The sequence below is a fragment of the Rhinoraja longicauda genome, chromosome 2 (assembly GCF_053455715.1).
Source record: "Rhinoraja longicauda isolate Sanriku21f chromosome 2, sRhiLon1.1, whole genome shotgun sequence".
In the NCBI taxonomy this organism is placed as follows: Eukaryota; Metazoa; Chordata; class Chondrichthyes; order Rajiformes; family Arhynchobatidae; genus Rhinoraja; species Rhinoraja longicauda.
Genome location: NC_135954.1, coordinates 56,043,287 through 56,062,242, shown reverse-complemented (window position 1 = coordinate 56,062,242; position 18,956 = coordinate 56,043,287). Strand labels below are relative to the sequence as shown.

Here is an 18,956-nt window from a genome sequence, read left to right as displayed (position 1 = left end):
GTCTCTCTGTAGGTTCCCCTCCAAATCAGAGCGTCTTGACTTGGAAATATGTTGACGGTTGTTCATCATCACAGGAGGTGAACTTGACTACACATCAATATTACTATGGCCATTTCTTCACCAGCAGGATGGCACAATGGTAGAGTTGCTGCCTTATGGCACCAGAGACCCAGGTTCGATCCTGACTACGGGTGCTGTCTGTACGTATGTTCTCCCTGCGACCACATTACTTTTCTCTGGGTGCTCCGGTTTCCTGCCACACTCCAAACGTACCAATGTAAAATGAGGTCACAACGTTTGTAATCAATATCCTTCCCAAAGTAGGCAAATATGTCAAATGCCTTCTTCAACATCCTGCCCACCTGACCCACTAGGTTTCTAAGAACCATGCACCTGCATTCCAATAATTCTACCACTATTTGTACAGGTTTGAAGGTTAATTGGCCTTGGTAAAATTGTAAATTGTCCCTAGTTTATAGCATAGTGCTAGTGTACAGGGTTAGTGCTGGTCGGTGTGGACTCGGTGGGCTAAAGGGCCTAATTCCCACTGTTTGTCTTGTCCAAATTAAAGTCTAAAGCTTTTCATCAAGAAAACTCAGATGGCTGAATCTAATGCAATAAATATAGGCCTTGGCAGCGGCTTGTCAACAGCTCATGAAAGAATATGAATACAGACTGGCCCAAATTCCTCAAAATTAAAAGCAAAATAGCAAACAGCTATTTTGTAACATATTGTTACCTATCAAATCTAAAATAATTTTCCATATCATATATGAAGACTAGAAGCCATTATGAAAGAAAAGAGATAAGTTGTGTACTTACAGGCACACATGGCAAAGAAAGTTTATTTCTTCCACTGTATGCTACTTCAATCAGAACCCATAGGTGGCACCATTATTACTCAAATCCATCAGAGCTCACTTGTATTGCAAGGCTTTCAATAGAAGAGATTTAGTTTCACTGTCATACTATTATTTCAAATCGAGTTCAGTGCTGCTGTTACTCGTATGCCAAAAGGTTGTGATTTTAAACGCTGCCATGGCAAGTTGCTAACCCCGCCTCACCAAGTCTGGTGATTTGTAGTAAGCCCTCAAATGTTGTTGGATTGTTTCTGTAGTGTTCTTGTTTGGACAAAATGCCTTTCAATGCCCTTCCAGCTGTTCTTGTAAGATGCATCATTACCTCAATAAAGAGAGGTTGGGCAATTAAAGTATCTTTAAATGCACTATCCCCAATCTCAAGCCACATCATGCAAGTGGGTAACATTATTCTCTGCACAAGAACATAAGCACAAAAGAACCAGGAGCAGGCCATTCGGACCTTCAATAAAATGTTCTATCTGTTTACCACTTTCTTTTCCCTGACTCCATTTCCCTTGGTTCCCTGCATATCCCAAGATTTATTGATCACTGAATGAATCTATTTATTTACAGGCTTCATCACTCTCTTGCACAGTGAATTTGAAAGCTTCACTGTGTTACGGCTGAGGAAAGTTATCCTCATCTCTGTGCTGAATGATAAACTCCAGATTTTGCAGCTACATCCCCTGATTCTAGACTCCCAGCCAGAACCAATATTAGCTCTTCATCTTCCCTGTCAAAGCTCTTAAGAATTTAAGTGACAAATGCAGTTAAAACATTAAGTTTCTCATAAGGTAATTGGATTATAGTTTTATTTAACGGTGGAATAAATTACAGGCAATTGTATTGACATGATCTTTTCCTAGTATCACTTTTTATCCCATTGATTTCTCAAATATTAATAGACAATAGACAATAGACAATAGGTGCAGGAGTAGGCCATTCAGCCCTTCGAGCCAGCACCGCCATTCAATGCGATCATGGCTGATCACTCTCAATCAGTACCCCGTTCCTGCCTTCTCCCCATACCCCCTCACTCCGCTATCCTTAAGAGCTCTATCCAGCTCTCTCTTGAAAGCATCCAACGAACTGGCCTCCACTGCCTTCTGAGGCAGAGAATTCCACACCTTCACCACTCTCTGACTGAAAAAGTTCTTCCTCATCTCCGTTCTAAATGGCCTACCCCTTATTCTTAAACTGTGGCCCCTTGTTCTGGACTCCCCCAACATTGGGAACATGTTTCCTGCCTCTAATGTGTCCAATCCCCTAATTATCTTATATGTTTCAATAAGATCCCCCCTCATCCTTCTAAATTCCAGTGTATACAAGCCCAATCACTCCAGCCTTTCAACATACGACAGTCCCGCCATTCCGGGAATTAACCTAGTGAACCTACGCTGCACGCCCTCCATAGCAAGAATATCCTTCCTCAAATTTGGAGACCAAAACTGCACACAGTACTCCAGGTGCGGTCTCACCAGGGCCCGGTACAACTGTAGAAGGACCTCTTTGCTCCTATACTCAACTCCTCTTGTTACGAAGACCAACATTCCATTGGCTTTCTTCACTGCCTGCTGTACCTGCATGCTTCCTTTCATTGACTGATGCACTAGGACACCCAGATCTCGTTGAACTCCCCCTCCTCCTAACTTGACACCATTCAGATAATAATGGTTTGCCGAATAAGCATAATGCACTCGAAACCCATTTCTTGGCTTAAGTTCAGTACAACATGATTTATGCCAAACGTGTTCCTTAATTTGTCTGTACAAATTGTGCTCCTTTGTGGCCTTGCAAAATATCGATGGTCTGCTTAGACACCAATTAGAAAAAGAATATATCATTATTTACCTGAAAGCATGCAGTGTTATCTTTATCAGAAACTGACAACGATATATATGGTTGGGGAATACTTGAAGTTTATTGTCAGGGCATGTGCTCCGCATGCCGTAATTAAGGAAATATGAAGTATAAAGGAGTAGGAAGAAGCAAAGTATTGGGTGGGAGTAGACCGGGTCAGACCACACCCTCACATGAATAAATAAAATGACACTGGTCTACAGGATTGTCATGCTGCAGGCTCCAAAAGGTGCAATGTTATATATTTACAGAGAAGGGGAGAGGGAGAGGGAGGGGGAGGGGGAGAGGGAGAGGGGAGAGGGAGAGGGGAGAGGGAGAGGGGAGAGGGAGAGGGGAGAGGGAGAGGGGAGAGGGAGAGGGGAGAGGGAGAGGGAGAGGGGAGAGGGAGAGGGAGAGGGGAGAGGGAGAGGGGAGAGGGGAGAGGGAGAGGGAGAGGGGAGAGGGAGAGGGGAGAGGGGAGAGGGGAGAGGGGAGAGGGGAGAGGGGAGAGGGAGAGGGGAGAGGGAGAGGGAGAGGGATTCGAAGTAAGTAAAGATAGGGATTCTGATTGTGATAATGTAAAATCAATCCTTGTCATTCACATCAGGTGAATAATTGATGTGCACAACAGGCTTTCTATAGTAAGCACGAAGGAGATGGAAATGTAAATAAGATGGGCAGGGTGAAAACATGAGAATGGAATGGAATCTTTATCAAGGAAAGCACATACACACCAAAATCTTAGTTGAGACTGGAGTGGTGAAAAAAAGTCTGTATTATGCCCACACATCACATTTGCCCTGATCGGCCTGTGTGTGAATCCATTACAATAATCCATTCACGCCCCATGGATCAGATTGAGCTGGGGACTTGCTGCCTGGGCTATTAGATGAAGAGCTATATTTGAACAAAAAGCAGGCCTCAGAGAGATCCAACATCCTGCCTGCAGGACTCCTATGTGGCCTTCTGATAGCATGCACCTGCTTCTAAACATCTCTGATAATCAGAGACATTTTCAAACAGTTGAAATTGATTTAAGGCATTCATATTGTAAAACAAAAGTAAAATAAAACGATGTATTTGTTTACTTAAGAGCATGGTTACTTGATATCAATTAATTTGGGCGGCACAGCAGGTACTGCTGCAGTTTCACAACTTTTTGGTTTGAGTGAAAAGGTAGTGCAACAAGTAAATTTAATTAATTAATTTAATTAATTTTAATTTAAGGTGGTGCTGCTGCATCGCTGCAGCGGTCTGAATTTGACCCTGACATTGAACATGTAGAACTGAACTGCACAGCAACAGGCCCTTTAGCCTCCAACATCTGTGCTGAACATGATGCCAAGATAAACAATCTCGGCTGCCAGAACATGATCCATTCCCTGCTTATCCATGTTATTTAAAAGCCCCTTAAACCCAACTGTCATGTTTGCCTCCATTACCACCACACCCCTGGCAGCGAGTTCCAGGCACCCACCTCGCTCAGTTTAATAAACCTGCCCCCACACATCTCCTCGTAACTTTGCCCCTCTCACCTTTGACGTTGTCTGTGTAGCTTACACGTTCCCTGTGATGAGGAGGCTCACCCCCGGGTCTTCAGCTTTCCTTCCACATCATGAAGATGTGCCGTTTGCTGGGTTGACTAAATTCTGTAAATTAGCCCTGGTGTTGAAGCGATGTAGAAGAATCAGGATGAAGCAGATTGCCCTGTGAGATTGAATAGGTTACAGAGAGAAAAGTGAGGGGATAGGATTGATGGGATGGCCCCAAGAGCCAGCATTAATTTGATGGGCTGGTTGGCATCCTATGTCATGAGAAATATACAAACTTAAAACATTCATATTAATTAAAATAATGCTAATGTTTTAATCTAATACAATACAACGGGACTGTACTACATAAAACACACATGCTGCATAAAGCTGAAAGACCCTGCACTACTCGTTGAGGGTCTCTCAGATCACCAAAGTGGTGGTGGAGACAGATATAAGGCACTCAAGGCTATTAAATGGACAGGTGGATATGTTGGGAATGGATCATGTGCAGGCAGATGAGATTAGTTTAGCTTGGCATCATTTTCAGATCAGACACCGAGTGTCAAAGTGCTTACTTTTCTGTGGTCTATTTTCCATGTATCTCCACAGTATTGTAATGAATGGCAGTGTCGAGAGGCTGAGCAGGATGTCTAGCTCCCAGTATCTTCCTGCTGTGCCAGATGGAGAAGTCAGGCACTTGCTTACCCATTGAGAGAAACCTTAGCAACGGTTCTTCTGTGAACTGCCACCAGGGGGCAGGATCTTTCAGCCAAACGGATGGGTTAAAAATCAATGAGGCCAAGGTACTGGAATGACCTTGGTCTCATTGATTAAAATGACCAAGGTACCTCATGCATGTGGGGTGAATCCTAGGTTCTTGATGGGAGTGGAATGGTGCTCGACGAAATGTTTATAATAAGCTGCACGCAAGGATTTAGTAAAGGGAAGATTTGTAAAAATGTCAACCTAGTTCGAAAAGAGATGCAAGAACACAGTCAACAATCACTAACCAAATGGTATCACTGCAGTACTGAGGAAGATTTTAGAATAAATTATTTGGGGAAATTTTTATTTAATCTCCTTATGACATAGACAATAGACAATAGGTGCAGGAGTAGGCCATTCGGCCCTTCGAGCCAGCACCGCCATTCAATGTGATCATGGCTGATCATTCTCAATCAGTACCCCGTTCCTGCTTTCTCCCCATACCCGCTGACTCCGCTATCCTTAAGAGCTCTATCTAGCTCTCTCTTGAATGTATTCAGAGAATTGGCCTCCGCTGCCCTCTGAGGCAGAGAATTCCACAGATTCACAACTCTCTGACTAAAAAAGTTTTTCCTCATCTCTGTTCTAAATGGCCTACCCCTTATTCTTAAACTGTGGCCCCTGGTTCAATGAGAAATTGATTGGCAGAACTGTTCTGCGATCTGAATTTTATTTCCCTGCAACATAACCTCTCACACATGTCTGCCCATTAACGCCTCTCAACCACACCAGGAACAAATTACTGTGCCTAATTAACCTACAGGATGCGAGAGGAAACTGGAACACACGAGGGGAAACCCACGTGGTCATGGGAGAAATGTACAAGCCACAAAGACAGCACCAGAAATCAGCAATGAAGCTGGAATGGTGACACTGTGTAGTAGCAGCACTACCTGCTGCATCACTCTCTTTTAATAGGCACTCGGGCACATTGAGTCAATGAAAGAAAGCCAGCATTGATTGTTAAATGCAAATCATATTTGACTCACTTTTATTGAAGACATACTGTAGGTGAGGAAAATGTAATGGAGTCAGTCATACAGCATGGAATCAGGCACTTCTGCCCAGTGAGTCCATGCCTAACAAAACATACTCATTTACACCAAACCTACACATCTCATTTTATACTCCTGACAATCATAACATAACATAACATAACATAACAACACTTTATTGTCACTCGGCTTTTTACACCGAACGAAATTTCAGCAGTCACACAAAACACAGCAAAAAAGAAAAGAACACAGGACACCCGACCCCAACACAAACATCCATCACAGTGACTCCAAACACCCACTCACTGTGATGGAGGCAACAAAACTTCCCCTCTCTTTCCCCCGCACCCACGGACAGGCAGCTCGACCCCTACCGAGGCAAACGACACGCACAGCCCCCGCAAGGGGATGGAAGGCCCCGCGGCCGAGCCGCCCTGGGCACCGAAACATCCCGCGGCCGCACCGGGCGATGTTAAGTCCAGCGGCCGAGCCGCACCGGGCACCGAAACGTCCCGCGGCCGAGCCGCACCGGGCACTGAAACGTACAAGATGGGAGACAACCTGCCTAAAGAAAGTGATCACCACCCATACCTGGGAGTGGAACTCACACCTGGCCTAGCCTGGAACAGACACATCTGGCCGAGCCTGGAACAGACACATGAACCAGATTGCCACAAAAGCAAACAGAACTTTGGGCCTTCTCCAGAGAAATTTATCCGGTTGTGACAAACCAACAAAGGAGGTAGCGTACAAAACACTTGTCCGCCCACTGTTGGAATATTGCCAGAAAATATGGGACCCTCACCAGAAAAATAACATTGACACCCTTGACAAGGTTCAGAGGCGTGCAGCACGGTTTGTTTGTGACGATTACTCAAGACAGTCAAGCGTCTCCGATATGTTAAATCGCCTTGGCTGGAAGACGCTGGAGTCAAGGTGCACCAAAGCCCGCTTATCCCCAGTAATATATCTCACTTTATTCAATCCAATACCCAGAAATTTACAAGACAGTCCTCAGGTCACTTCATTTATACTAGAATTAGAGCAAACAAAAATAGCTACCCACAGTCACTATATCCATGGACTATCCCAGAGTGGAACATCCTTCCTGACACCACCAGATGTGCACCAACCTTGCCACTCTTCAAGTAACAGCTCGACAACTTGGACATGGATCATCTCACCAAACCTGCCCACATAAAAATCTAAATAACCCTTTTGCAACCAGTACCCACACGAGCGAACCCTGCACGAGATAGCCCAGCTGTTGGCGGTTGTGCAGTAGAAAACAGAAACAGAAACAGAAAAGTAGAAGAGTTGATTGATAAATACATCTCTTGATGCTCCTGAACACATCATCAGTGATGTAACCTGGGGTGATTGGGTGTTTCGGGTCTTTCAACATCAGACACCCTCGCCCGGGTGACCCAGCCGTGGTTGATCAGACCACGACTTGTGTTCAGGTGGCATTCGCTCCTCCCCATGGACCTCCTCTCCTGATCCAGAGCCATCTCGAGGCTTTCTCCGCTGCCTCTGTGGTGTTCTTGATGGCTCTTCTCCTCTCCATTCCGGTGATGCCCAGTGCACTCAAGGCTTTGTAGAGTGATTGCCATGCAAAACCTCTACAGCTAACCTCGATGGGCATACACCTTGCCTTCCAGCCCTGCTTACGGCAGTCTATGACCAGCTCTTCGTACTTGGTCTTCTTCCTCTCGTGGGCCTCCTCCAGATGGTACTCCCACGGAACTTGATATGCTGTGGTACAGCCCGCCAGAGCTCAGTCCATGTGACTTTTCAGTCCATGTGACTTTTTGGTCCATGGCCTGCTCCCACCTTGTCCAGGCCCCCTGCTGCCTCAAGCCAACCGCCCTGCGAGACCTCTCCTCCTCCACTGCTGCCCTCACTTCCTCCTGGGCCAGCTTGCGCCTCTCCTTCCACTTGGCCTTGTCAAACTGGAGAGTTGGGAAGGTTCCCAGACCAGCTCTTTCCTGAGTCACTGCTCACACCAGGACTCTGTAGCGTATCCGAGACTCCACTTGCAGCACAGCTTCGCAGGCTCTCCACTTCCTCCCGGTGCCTGAGCCACCTTGGGGTCGCTGGAGTCCCTGTACAGCATCACCTCTCTGGCCGAGTCACCTTAAACTCCTCCTCCAGGGACTTCAGGGGCAGCTGGAGCTTGGCCTTATTACCGTAAAGGGCGATGCTGCTAAGGCTCCTGGGCAGTCCCAGCCACCTCCTGAGGAAGCTGCTGACTTTCCTCTCCAAGCTCTCTACGATGGAGATTGGGACCGTAGACAAGCAGTGGCCAGATACCCTTGGCAGGATACCATGCTGGCAGATCCACGCCTTGAACTTGCCGGGAAGACCTGACCGGTCCACCGCTCTCAACCAGCTCTCCAGCTCCTGACAGGTTGCCTGTCCTGATGCTGTATCCTTCAGGCTGCTGTTAAACACCTTGCCAAGACTCTTCACTGGCCTTTCGGAGACAGTTGGCATTAGTGTCCCTTCGATGCTGAAGCGGAACCTGTCCATGACTTTGCCCTTCTTCAGCACCACTGACCTTGATTTTTCTGGCTTAAACCTCACCCTTGCCCATCCAATCAGTTTCTCCAACCCTTGCAGGATCCACCTGCCTCCTGGCACTGACTCAGTGGTGACAGTCAGGTCGTCCATGAAGGCCCTGATTGGTGGTTGGTGCATTCCTGACTTGGTCTGAGGGCCCCGGCACTCTGGTTCAGCAGACTTGACGATCATGTTCATCGCCAGGGCAAAAAGGATCACAGAGATGGTACAGCCTGTGATGATCCCCACCTCCAGTCTGTGCCACTCTGATGTTACTGACCCTGCTGAGACTCTCATGCTGAACTGGTTGTAATAATCCAGGATGAGATCTGCCACTTGGCTCAGCACATGATGCTTGGCCATGAGTGGATCAGCTTGTGCGGGGTGGAGCCATCGGCTTTGACCAGGTCAAGCCAGAGCACTGTCAGGTCTCCCTTGTTCTCCCTGGCTTCTCTGATGAGCTGAGTCACCACTCCCGTGTGCTCTAGACACCCCGGCACTCCAGGTATGCCTCCCTTTTGCACTGAGGTGTCGATGTAGCCAGTGTTGGAGAGGAAGTTGGTCAGCCACATCGCTACTATGCTGAAAAAAATCTTGCCTTCATCGCTTAGCAAGGAGATGATCCTGAACTGGTCAATTCTCTTGGAATCTTCTTCCTTTGGGATCCAGACTCCTTCAGCTAATCACCACTGCTGCGCCACTTTCCCTCTCCTCCAGATGACTTTCAGGATCTTCCACAGCCGTTTCAGTAACAAGGGGCAGTTTTTGTAGACCTTGTAGGGGACTTCGCTCGGGCCAGGGGCTGAGCCAAATCCTGCTCTCTTCACAACATCATGGATCTCTTTCAGGAGTGGCTCTCTACTGTCAAACTCCTTGATGGGTGGAGGTGGGTTTCAGGATGTTGCACTGGCCCAGCTCCTGCTGCCTGATGGGATTGCAGTAGGTGGTCTGGATGTGCCGGTCGATCTCCTCCTTAGAGCAAGCCAAACGCCCTCTGCGCTAGCAATTGTTTGGTGAAGCCGAAGGGGTTGGCTATGAAAGATGCTCGCTTCCTGGCTCTTTCCTTCCGGCGTCTTCCGTGCCACTCAGCTCTACAGAGGGTCAGCAGCTTCCTCCTCTGGATGGTTTGCAGCTCCGCCAGGGGGGTCGTTGTTCCTCACTGGCCTCTTTCACTGTTTCTTGAGGGACTTCAGCTCCTGCAGGAGGGTGAAGGGTGTTCTGGCAGGCTTCTTCACCACTGCTCCAAACCTTTCCTCAGCTAGGCTGTCGACGATTGTCATCACCATCTGCAGCCTTCGATCCATGATTCCGTTCACACTTGATTCTCGCACCTTGTCGGTGTCCTCGTCGAACTGATGCCAGACTGCCATCTTGCAGGCCTGTGGCCATTTGACTCAAACCTTCTCCGGAGGTCTGTTCTGAGGGACTAGTTGCGCCATTTGGAGGCTTCAGGCTCTATGGGGTGCTTCCGGGCCTGTCCCCTCCTGTGTCTCACCAGGTAAGAGACCTATGCGTTGTGACGCTCCCTCTCCCTCCAAACACTTCATCTGGGTCTGGTGAATCTTCAGGCCTCGGCTGTTCTTGCAGACCTTTCCACATCTGCATTTCATACTCATAGTCGGTGGTCCATTGCCATTAGTTGGCAGCCTTTGCTCCGTCAAATTGGGGTGCTCATTCTCCCCCCCTCTTGGGCACCTGCCCCGCCCCGGTTGCCATCTTTCTGAGCTGTCCACTATCTCTCCAGTCGTCACCACCCTGTTCTTCGTTGTCAATCAGTCTATTCCTGGTCGCCGCTGGCTTCGCCAGCACAGTGATTGATAAAATACATCTCTTGATGCTCCTCAATACATCATCAGTGATGTAACCTTGTATCTTAGGTTACATCACTTGTAACCTTGTATCTTAGGTTACATCACTTGTAACCTTGTATCTTAGGTTACATCAGGTGTAACCTTGTATCTTAGGTTACACCTGAAAGGCGTCTTAAGAAGGGTCAGAGGCTGAGGGGAAACCTGATAGAAGTATATAAAGATACTAGACTGAGGTGGATCTCTTCTGCTGGCCTCTCCTGCAACCCTCCCCCAATTGACAATCCTGCAGGCCCAGCAAAAATTAAACGGCTTTTTTTTAAAAATGAAATAAATATAAATAAAAGTGTCTATTTAAAAAAAATATAATAAACCTTTCTTGAAAATAAAGCGTTTATTAAAATTAAACAGCATTTTTTTTAAGATGAAAGAAATGTAAATGAAAATGACGATCTTTAAATAAAAAGGAAAATATCTTTCCTTAAAACAAAACATTGTTTAAATTAAATGGCGTTTTTTAAAAATGAAGTAAGTCTAAATGAAAGTGATGATTTAAAAATATATATTTCTTTAAACTAAAGCGTTTCTTCTTTAAATTAAAAGTCGTTTTTTAAAAATGAAATAAATGTAAATGAAAACGGTGTTTAAATTGAAATAAATTGTTTTTTAAAATAAAGCGCTTTTTCTTTAAATTAAATTAAATGCTTTTTTTATATTGAATGTAATAAAGCTTAACTGAAACGGCTCAATAGCAGCAGCAGCACGACGGCTCAGCAGCAGTGGCAGCTCGAAGGAGACGGCCATTGCTTTGAGCGGGAAGAAGCCCCAATGGACAACCAGGGCGCATGGAGCGGGAAGGGTCGGTGACCAATCGGTTACCGAGCATTTTTTCTTTAAATTAAACTTTTTTTTTTTAATTTGTTAAAATGAACCTTTTTTTCAATGAAACAAACCTAAATGAAAGTGCCATTTGTTTTTACATGAAATAAATCTTTCTTTAAAATAAAGCGTTCCTTCTTTAAATTTAACAGCATTTTTTTTAAGATGAAAGAAATGTAAATGAAAATGGCGATCTTTTAAAAAAAAGGAAAAAATCTTTCTTGAAAATAAAGTGTCTTTTCTTTAAATTAAATGGCGTTTTTTTTAAGATGATGAAATAAATCTTTCTTCACAACTCATCACCACATCTCTGCCATATCCTCAATTTCCCCCTTGCAAGCAAAAACTATCAATAGATATATGGCTTGAACATAAAGATTGAAAGTCATTAAAGATTCATAACTATTAAGTGCATAGATTTTTTTCTTCCCATTTCTATATGCATAACCTTATCTCTGGAATGCTTCTATTTCTAGACTCTGCAGAAAGAACATATCCCTTTAAGCTGCCTAAACCTTCTAAGAATTCTATACATTAAATGAGATTAAATCTTATAATTTGATTATATTGTTTACACATTCTGTTGTGCTGCTACAAGTAAGAATGTCATTGTTCTATCCGGGACACATGACAATAAAACACTTCAATCACTCTCACTTCACAAAAATCAAGCCATTGTTCCAACCACTGAAAAGGAAAATTATTCTTTTTGTTGAACAGAACTGTCTACAATGGATGAGTGAGTAGTCAACTATTCTAGATTTAGTAGCAATGAGACTCAGTTGGGTTTTTTTTAAGGCAGAGCTGTTTAAAGTGCCATATGTCCAGGAACCTTTTGGAAAGCAGCTTCCCAGTGATTAACCAAGATTTTTAAAAGCTTAAACCCAGGGCACACAAAGGCACAATTTCCTGCACAGGGCAAGTGGATTGGAGAAATCACAGAAAAAGGCAAAAAGTGCCAGAGTAACTCAGCAGGTCAGGCAACATCTCTGGAGAACAGGTCACAGTTCTGGAAAGATTGGGCAGCAATGTTTGGGATTTCAAGTGGTGCCAACCCTTGTTCCACATTCCACACATTGAATTAATGTTACTCAGGTCTCTTCTAATCTGGCAGTGCTTTAGACTACTGTAGAGTGAAAAAGGAACTCTATTCTGCCAATTAAACAAAAAAAAGCGGAAAGAGCAGCAGACCCTGCATGTGTTATTGACAGGAGAAAAAAGAAACTGCAGATGCAGATTTACAAAAAAATGCAAATTTCTGGAGGAACACAGCATGTCAGGTAGCATCTCAAGAGTGAATGTTTTACTGTCACATGTCTCAAAGCAGAACAATAACATTCTTCCTTGCAGCAGAACAAGTATCTAAACATTGTAAACACCATAAACAACATAAAAAGTTTAATATATATTATGGCATCAGGGATGACACAGGGTTCAGCATGACCACACATGTACTCCCAGTAGGGTGAATTTACATGATATATTTTATTATTCACAGTGGTAAGAATATCCAGAACCACATGGGGGCACTGTCCCTTGTCATCAGGGCACATGTGCAGTCAACCTAGCAATCTCTGATTGTCCCAGCAGCTCAGTCCTGGTCTCAAATGAGGAGGCATGGTAATCTCAAGCTTCTCCCTGCACTTCACCCTTGCCTCAAGAGGAGGCGTTGGCAGTCTCAGGTTTATCCAGGCAGCTCAGCTTTGGGTCTTGAAGAAGCAACACTGGCAGTCTAGATTATCCCGGTGCCTCAGTCTTTGCCTCAGCATGAGCACAGTCCCTCATTGTCTGTGGCACTGGCATCTCAGACTTCCCACAGCCATTCAGTCTTAGCCACAGTAGAGACACTGCTTGTCGAGGGCTTCTCCCCTTCAGTTCAGTATTTACCACAGTGTGGTACTGGTGTTCTCAGGTTTGCCCATTGGCTCAGTCTCTTTCAAACCTGCAACAGGGAAACATGGCTGGCCCCATTTCCCCTGATCTCCCCTGGTCTCCCCTGGTCTCCCCTGGTCTCCCCTGGTCTCCCCTGGTCTCCCCTGGTCTCCCCTGGTCTCCCCTGGTCTCTCCTGATCTCTCCTGATCTCCCCTGATCTCCCCTGATCTCCCCTCTAGCTGGGGATGCCTGGGTTTTATAAGTAGACTGATGAAGTTCCGGTGGCCAATCTAATGTCAGCTAATTAGACCCAGCTGTTACCAATGATGTTGGAGATTGGCTTCTCCTGGTCTGTCATATACTGCAGCAACTTCTGAATATCCCTTTGATGGTGGGGAGGTAAGTAGCAGTGATGGACTGAGCAGTGTTTGGTGCTTTTTGCAATCTTCTTTGATCCTGGGTATTTGAGTTGCCAAACCAGGCTGTGAAGCAACTAGTCAATATTCTCTCTACTGTACACCTGTAAAAGTTCAAGAGAGTTTTGTTGACATATTGAATGTACTTAACCTTCTAAGGAAGTAGAGCTGTTGATGGGCTTTCTTTATGATTGTATCAATGTGCTGGGTCCAGGACAGATCTTCAGAAATCTGTATGCCCAGGAATTTGATGTTTTTGACTCTCTTCACCACTGTCTTGTTGAGGAAGATAGGTTTGTGGATTCTTGACTTTCCTCTTCCAAAGTCAGCAATCAGTCCCTTGGCTTTACTGATATTGAGAGCAAGGTTGTTGTTCTGACACTATTTGGTCAGTTGATCAATCTTCCTCCTATACTCTGACTCATTGTCATCTGTAATTCATCCAACAAAGGTGGTGTTGTCCATGAATTTGAAGATGGAGTTGGAACTATGTCCGGCTGCACAGTCATGAGTATAGAGGGAGTAGAGCAGGAGGCCGAGCACATAGCCTTGAGGTTCTCCTGTGCTGATAGTTATTGAGGAGGAAGTGTTGCTGCCAATGCATGTAGATTGTTGTCTGTTAATGAGAAGTTGACGACCCAGTTGCAGAGGGATATGCAGAAACCCAGTTTTGTGAGCTTGGTAACCAATTTGGAGGGGATGATTGTGTTGAACACTGAGCTGTACTCTATGAAAAACAGCCTGAAGTATGTGTTTTTATTGCCCAAATGGTTCAGTCTAAAGTGGAGAACCGAAGATAGGCACAAAAAGCTGGAGTAAGTGGAACAGGCAGTATCTCTAGAGAGAAGGAATGGGTGATGTTTTGGGTCGAGACCCTTTTTCAGACTGGAGAATCAGTAAGATTGCATCATCCATTTACCTGTTGTGGTAGTAAGCAAATTGTAGTGGCTCCAGGTTCTTGTTGAGGTAGGAGTTAATATGTGCCATAACCAACTTCTCAAAGAACTTCATCACCACGGACAATAGTGCCACCAGTCGGTAGTCACTGAGGCACGTCACCTTGCTCTTCTTGGGCACTGGTATTATTGATGCAGGTGGGAACCTCAGACCTCAGTAAAGAGATGTCACCAATCCATGGGAGGACATGGATAGGTGATGTTTTGGGTTGGGACTGGAGAAGGGACCTGTCCCAAAACGTCACCTATGCAGGGATGCTGCCTGACCCACTGTTACTCCAGCACTTATTGTTTTTTTTTCTTTTAACAGAAGGGCCTACAAATAATTTCATATTGACATCCAGTGGGTAGAGGTGGGAAATGACTGGGTCTATCTATCTCTAATTTAACTGACCCAAGCCTCCAATTTTCACCATGTTATTCAGTTTCCTTTTAGTTACTATTTATTTTTTGATTTTACACTTTTTTTGGTGAATTATGGGTGCTTTAATATTCGGCTGAAAGTTTCCGTGCTCATCTGTTAATTCAGCTTAAAGCTTCAGGATTTTTCTTTGTAAGAGTTAAAGAAACCACATTTTCATTTTGTCCTGGAGGCTGCCGTCAATCTTCCTGAAGATTATAATCAAGCTGCTCCAGCTCAGCGGATGGATGACTGAAGGAACACGTACATGTAGGCACTTCAGGAAGGTTAGCTTCTATGGAGTGTAGTGTGCGTATCCACAACAGTGACTGGCATTTAGATTGCACCTTTAATAATGCAGAAAGTTCAACTTCATTTTACGAAAGCATTATTAAACAAAATCAGACTTTGATCTGTTCAAGTAAAAGTTACAGCAAGTGACAAAATGCATGGTCAAAGAGATTTTGGTTTTAGGAGTGGCTTAAAACAAAAGAGAAGCCGAGAGGATTATGGAGGGATTTGAACTTCGTGGTTAGGAAGTCAAGGCTACACACAGTGCAACTGAAGGCAGGAACGGGGTACTGATTGAGAGTGAGCAGCCATGATCGCATTGAATGGCGGTGCTGGCCCGAAGGGCTGAATGGCCTACTCCTGCACCTATTGTCTATTGTCTATTGTCCATTGAAATGATCAAAGGGCAGAATTGCAATAGATATCTTGGAGGTTCAAGATTTCAAGATCAAGATTTCAAGATCAATTTATTGTCACATGTACCAATTAAGGTACAGTGAAATTTGAGTTACCATACAGCCATACTAAGGGAAAAGCAACAAGACACACAGCCACATCAAATAAAATTTAACATAAACATCCTCGGATGCCACATTCCTCGCTGTGATGGAAGGTAATAAAGTTCAATTATCTTCCTCTTTGTTCACCGGTATTTGGGGTTATTGAACTATCCGCGGTCGCCGCAGCCGACAGTCCGAAGCCCTCGCGTCGGGATGATTGAAACTCTCGCATCGGGATGATCGAAACTCCCACATCGGGATGGTTGAAAACTCGCCGCGGCATGGAGCTCCCAAGTTGGCCTCTTCTTACCAGAGATCGCAGGCTTCACGATGTTAAAGTCCACAGGCCTCGCGGTTGGAGCTCTCCACAGTCGATCCTCGGCAAAGGATCGCAAGCTCCGCGATGTTAAAGTCCGCGCCACGCCCGCGGCATGAAGAGCCAGGCCAGTCTCCAGGAATGGCCACCAACTCCTCGGTTAGGCCGCAGTGGGGACGGGTATACGATACGGAAAAGAAATTGCATATCTGTCGAGGTGAGAGATTGAAAAAAAAGTTTTAAACTAACCAAGGAACACTAAAACATACTTTTAACACATACTTAAAATAACAAAATCAGAAGAAAGGACAGACAGACTGTTGGCGAGGCAGCCAGTTTAGCACCAAGATGAGTCAGAGTCATACAGCACATTTAGCCCTTTTCGCTCTAAACCTGTCCTATCCATGTACCTATCTAAATGCTTTTTAAACGTTGCAATAGTCCCTGCCTCAACTACCTCCTCTGGCAGCTTGTTCCATACATCCACCACCCTTTGAAGTTACCCCTCAGGTTCTTATTATATCTTCTACCTCGCCTTAAACCTATGTCATCTGGTTCTCAATTCCCCTGGAAGGGCCAAAGGCAGGCTCCTGTGTCCATTTCCTATTTTCATATGTTCTTATCATTTTAAGAGACAAAAAATAGCTCAAAGTAAAGAAACACAATTACTATGCTGCAGATCACAAGAACTTTCCTCTTGGATTTGTAGTGTCCATTTTCTGGTTGTATTCTGGACCACACATATGTTTTGCACATTTGCTGAAGACACTTTGAATGCAGTGATTTTCACAGCATCATTACTTTCAACATTTCTTTGCAGCTAATGAAATAATTTGGCTGTTGAAACTCAATTATCAAGCACTCAAGACTGAGTGCAATTGAACTTGAGACACAATGCTACTCAAGACAAAAGATCAGGAAATAATGCGGCTGTGTTTTTTTTGGATTTAGATTTAGATTTTAGATTTAGAGATACAGCGCAGAAACAGGCCCTTCGGCCCACCGGGTCCGCACCCCCCATTGATCCCCGCACATTAACACTATCCTACACCCACTAGGAACAATTTTTACATTTGCCCAGCCAATTAACCTACATACCTGTACGTCTTTGGAGTGTGGGAGGAAACCGAAGATCTCGGAGAAAACCTACGCAGGTCACGGGAGAACGTACAAACTCCGTACAGACAGCGCCTGTAGTCAGGATCGAACCTGAGTCTCCGGCGCTGCATTCGCTGTAAGGCAGCAACTCTACCGCTGTGCCACCGTGCCGCCTGGACTAGCAAATCCAGAGCTCTGCGCGTTGTTGTGCTTAAAACCCAACGCAATATTGGGGGAATTTATATAAATTTGTGTCTAACACACCAGTCTCTGTAATGGCAACTATGAAACCACTGTATCATAATAAAACAATCAGCACTACTGACGTTTATTAAAGGAGGGTAACCTGCTGCCCATGCCTGGTCTGACCTGTATAAAACTGCAGTCCCTCGGCAATGAGATTGGCTCTATTCAGTGCCCTTTCAAATGCCTGCAATTCAAAGGCAGTTTTGGATAGATAGTAAATATTGGCTTGTCACCAATGGCTATGGGCTATGAATGAGCCAGAAGCTAACAAAATGGTTTAATAGTCACAAAGAATCAGATGCCAACCTATGCTACTATTTTTCACAATGAGTGCAAAGAAATCCCAAACTGAAAAATGCAAATCAGAATGAATAGAAATGGCTTTTTATGCTGTAGATTGCTTTACCATTTCTATGACTTAATCATAATTTATTCAATAGACAATGTGAATATATTTCATTTTGACTCGTTTATTATTTAATACAAATGAATGTTTGAATCACAGCTCATTTACCTGATACCAGGATAGTTTTGGACAATCTCCAACCTACCCTTTCTGTCCAAAGTTTTGGAACGTGCTGTAGCTTCCCAACTCAAATACCACCTCTCTACCAATAACCTGTATGAAACTTTCCAATCCGGATTCCGCTCCAAACACTGTACTGAAACTGCGCTCCTCAAAATCACAAACGACCTTTTCCTCTCCTCCGACGCTGGCAACCTCAACATCCTCATCCTACTTGACCTCAGCGCCGCCTTTGACACCATAAATCACTCCATTCTCCTCACCCGACTTGAAACCTCCTTTAACATCACCGGCACAGCCCTATCCTGGTTCAAATCTTACCTTTCTGACAGGCACCAGTTCATCTCCATTAACAACTGTAAATCCCCCACCGCTCCCCTCCCCCAAGGTGTCCCCCAAGGCTCAGTCCTTGGCCCCCTCCTCTTCATCCTCTACCTGTTCCCCCTTGGTCAATTAATCCGCCGTCATGGTCTCAACTTCCACTGCTTCGCCGATGATATCCAGCTCCTCATCTCCACCAAGTCAATCTCCACCACCACACACTCTACACTGACAAACTGCATCACTGAAATAAAATCTTGGCTTCAATCAAATTTCCTCAAACTCAACTGCAACAAATCTGAAATCATCATCATTGGTCCAAAAACGCTCACCAAATCCACCCAAAACTTCATCCTCAACATTGATGGTCTCCCAGTATCCACCTCCCCTCACATCTGGAATCTTGGAATCATCTTTGATCAAACCCTCTCCTTCGACAAACACATCAAACACATCACAAAGACAGCCTTCTTCCACCTCAAAAACATTGCCCGTCTCCGTCCATCCCTCTCCTCCACAGCTGCAGAAACCCTCATCCACGCCTTCATCACCTCCCGTCTGGACTACTGCAACAGCCTCCTCTATGGCGCACCTTCAAAAATCATCAGTAAACTTCAATACATTCAAAACTCAGCTGCCCGTCTACTCACCCACACCCCGATCCGTGACCATATCACCCCCGTCCTTTACAAACTCCACTGGCTCCCCATCCCCCAGAGAATCCAGTACAAAATCCTCCTCATGACCTACAAAGCCCTCCATAACCTGGC

General features: G+C 45.0%; 1 pseudogene; it reads right to left on the bottom strand.

The window, feature by feature from the left end:
- Positions 1–1,499: 1,499 nt before the first annotated feature.
- On the bottom strand, positions 1,500–10,172 carry LOC144606441 (uncharacterized; annotated as a pseudogene).
- Positions 10,173–18,956: the final 8,784 nt, after the last annotated feature.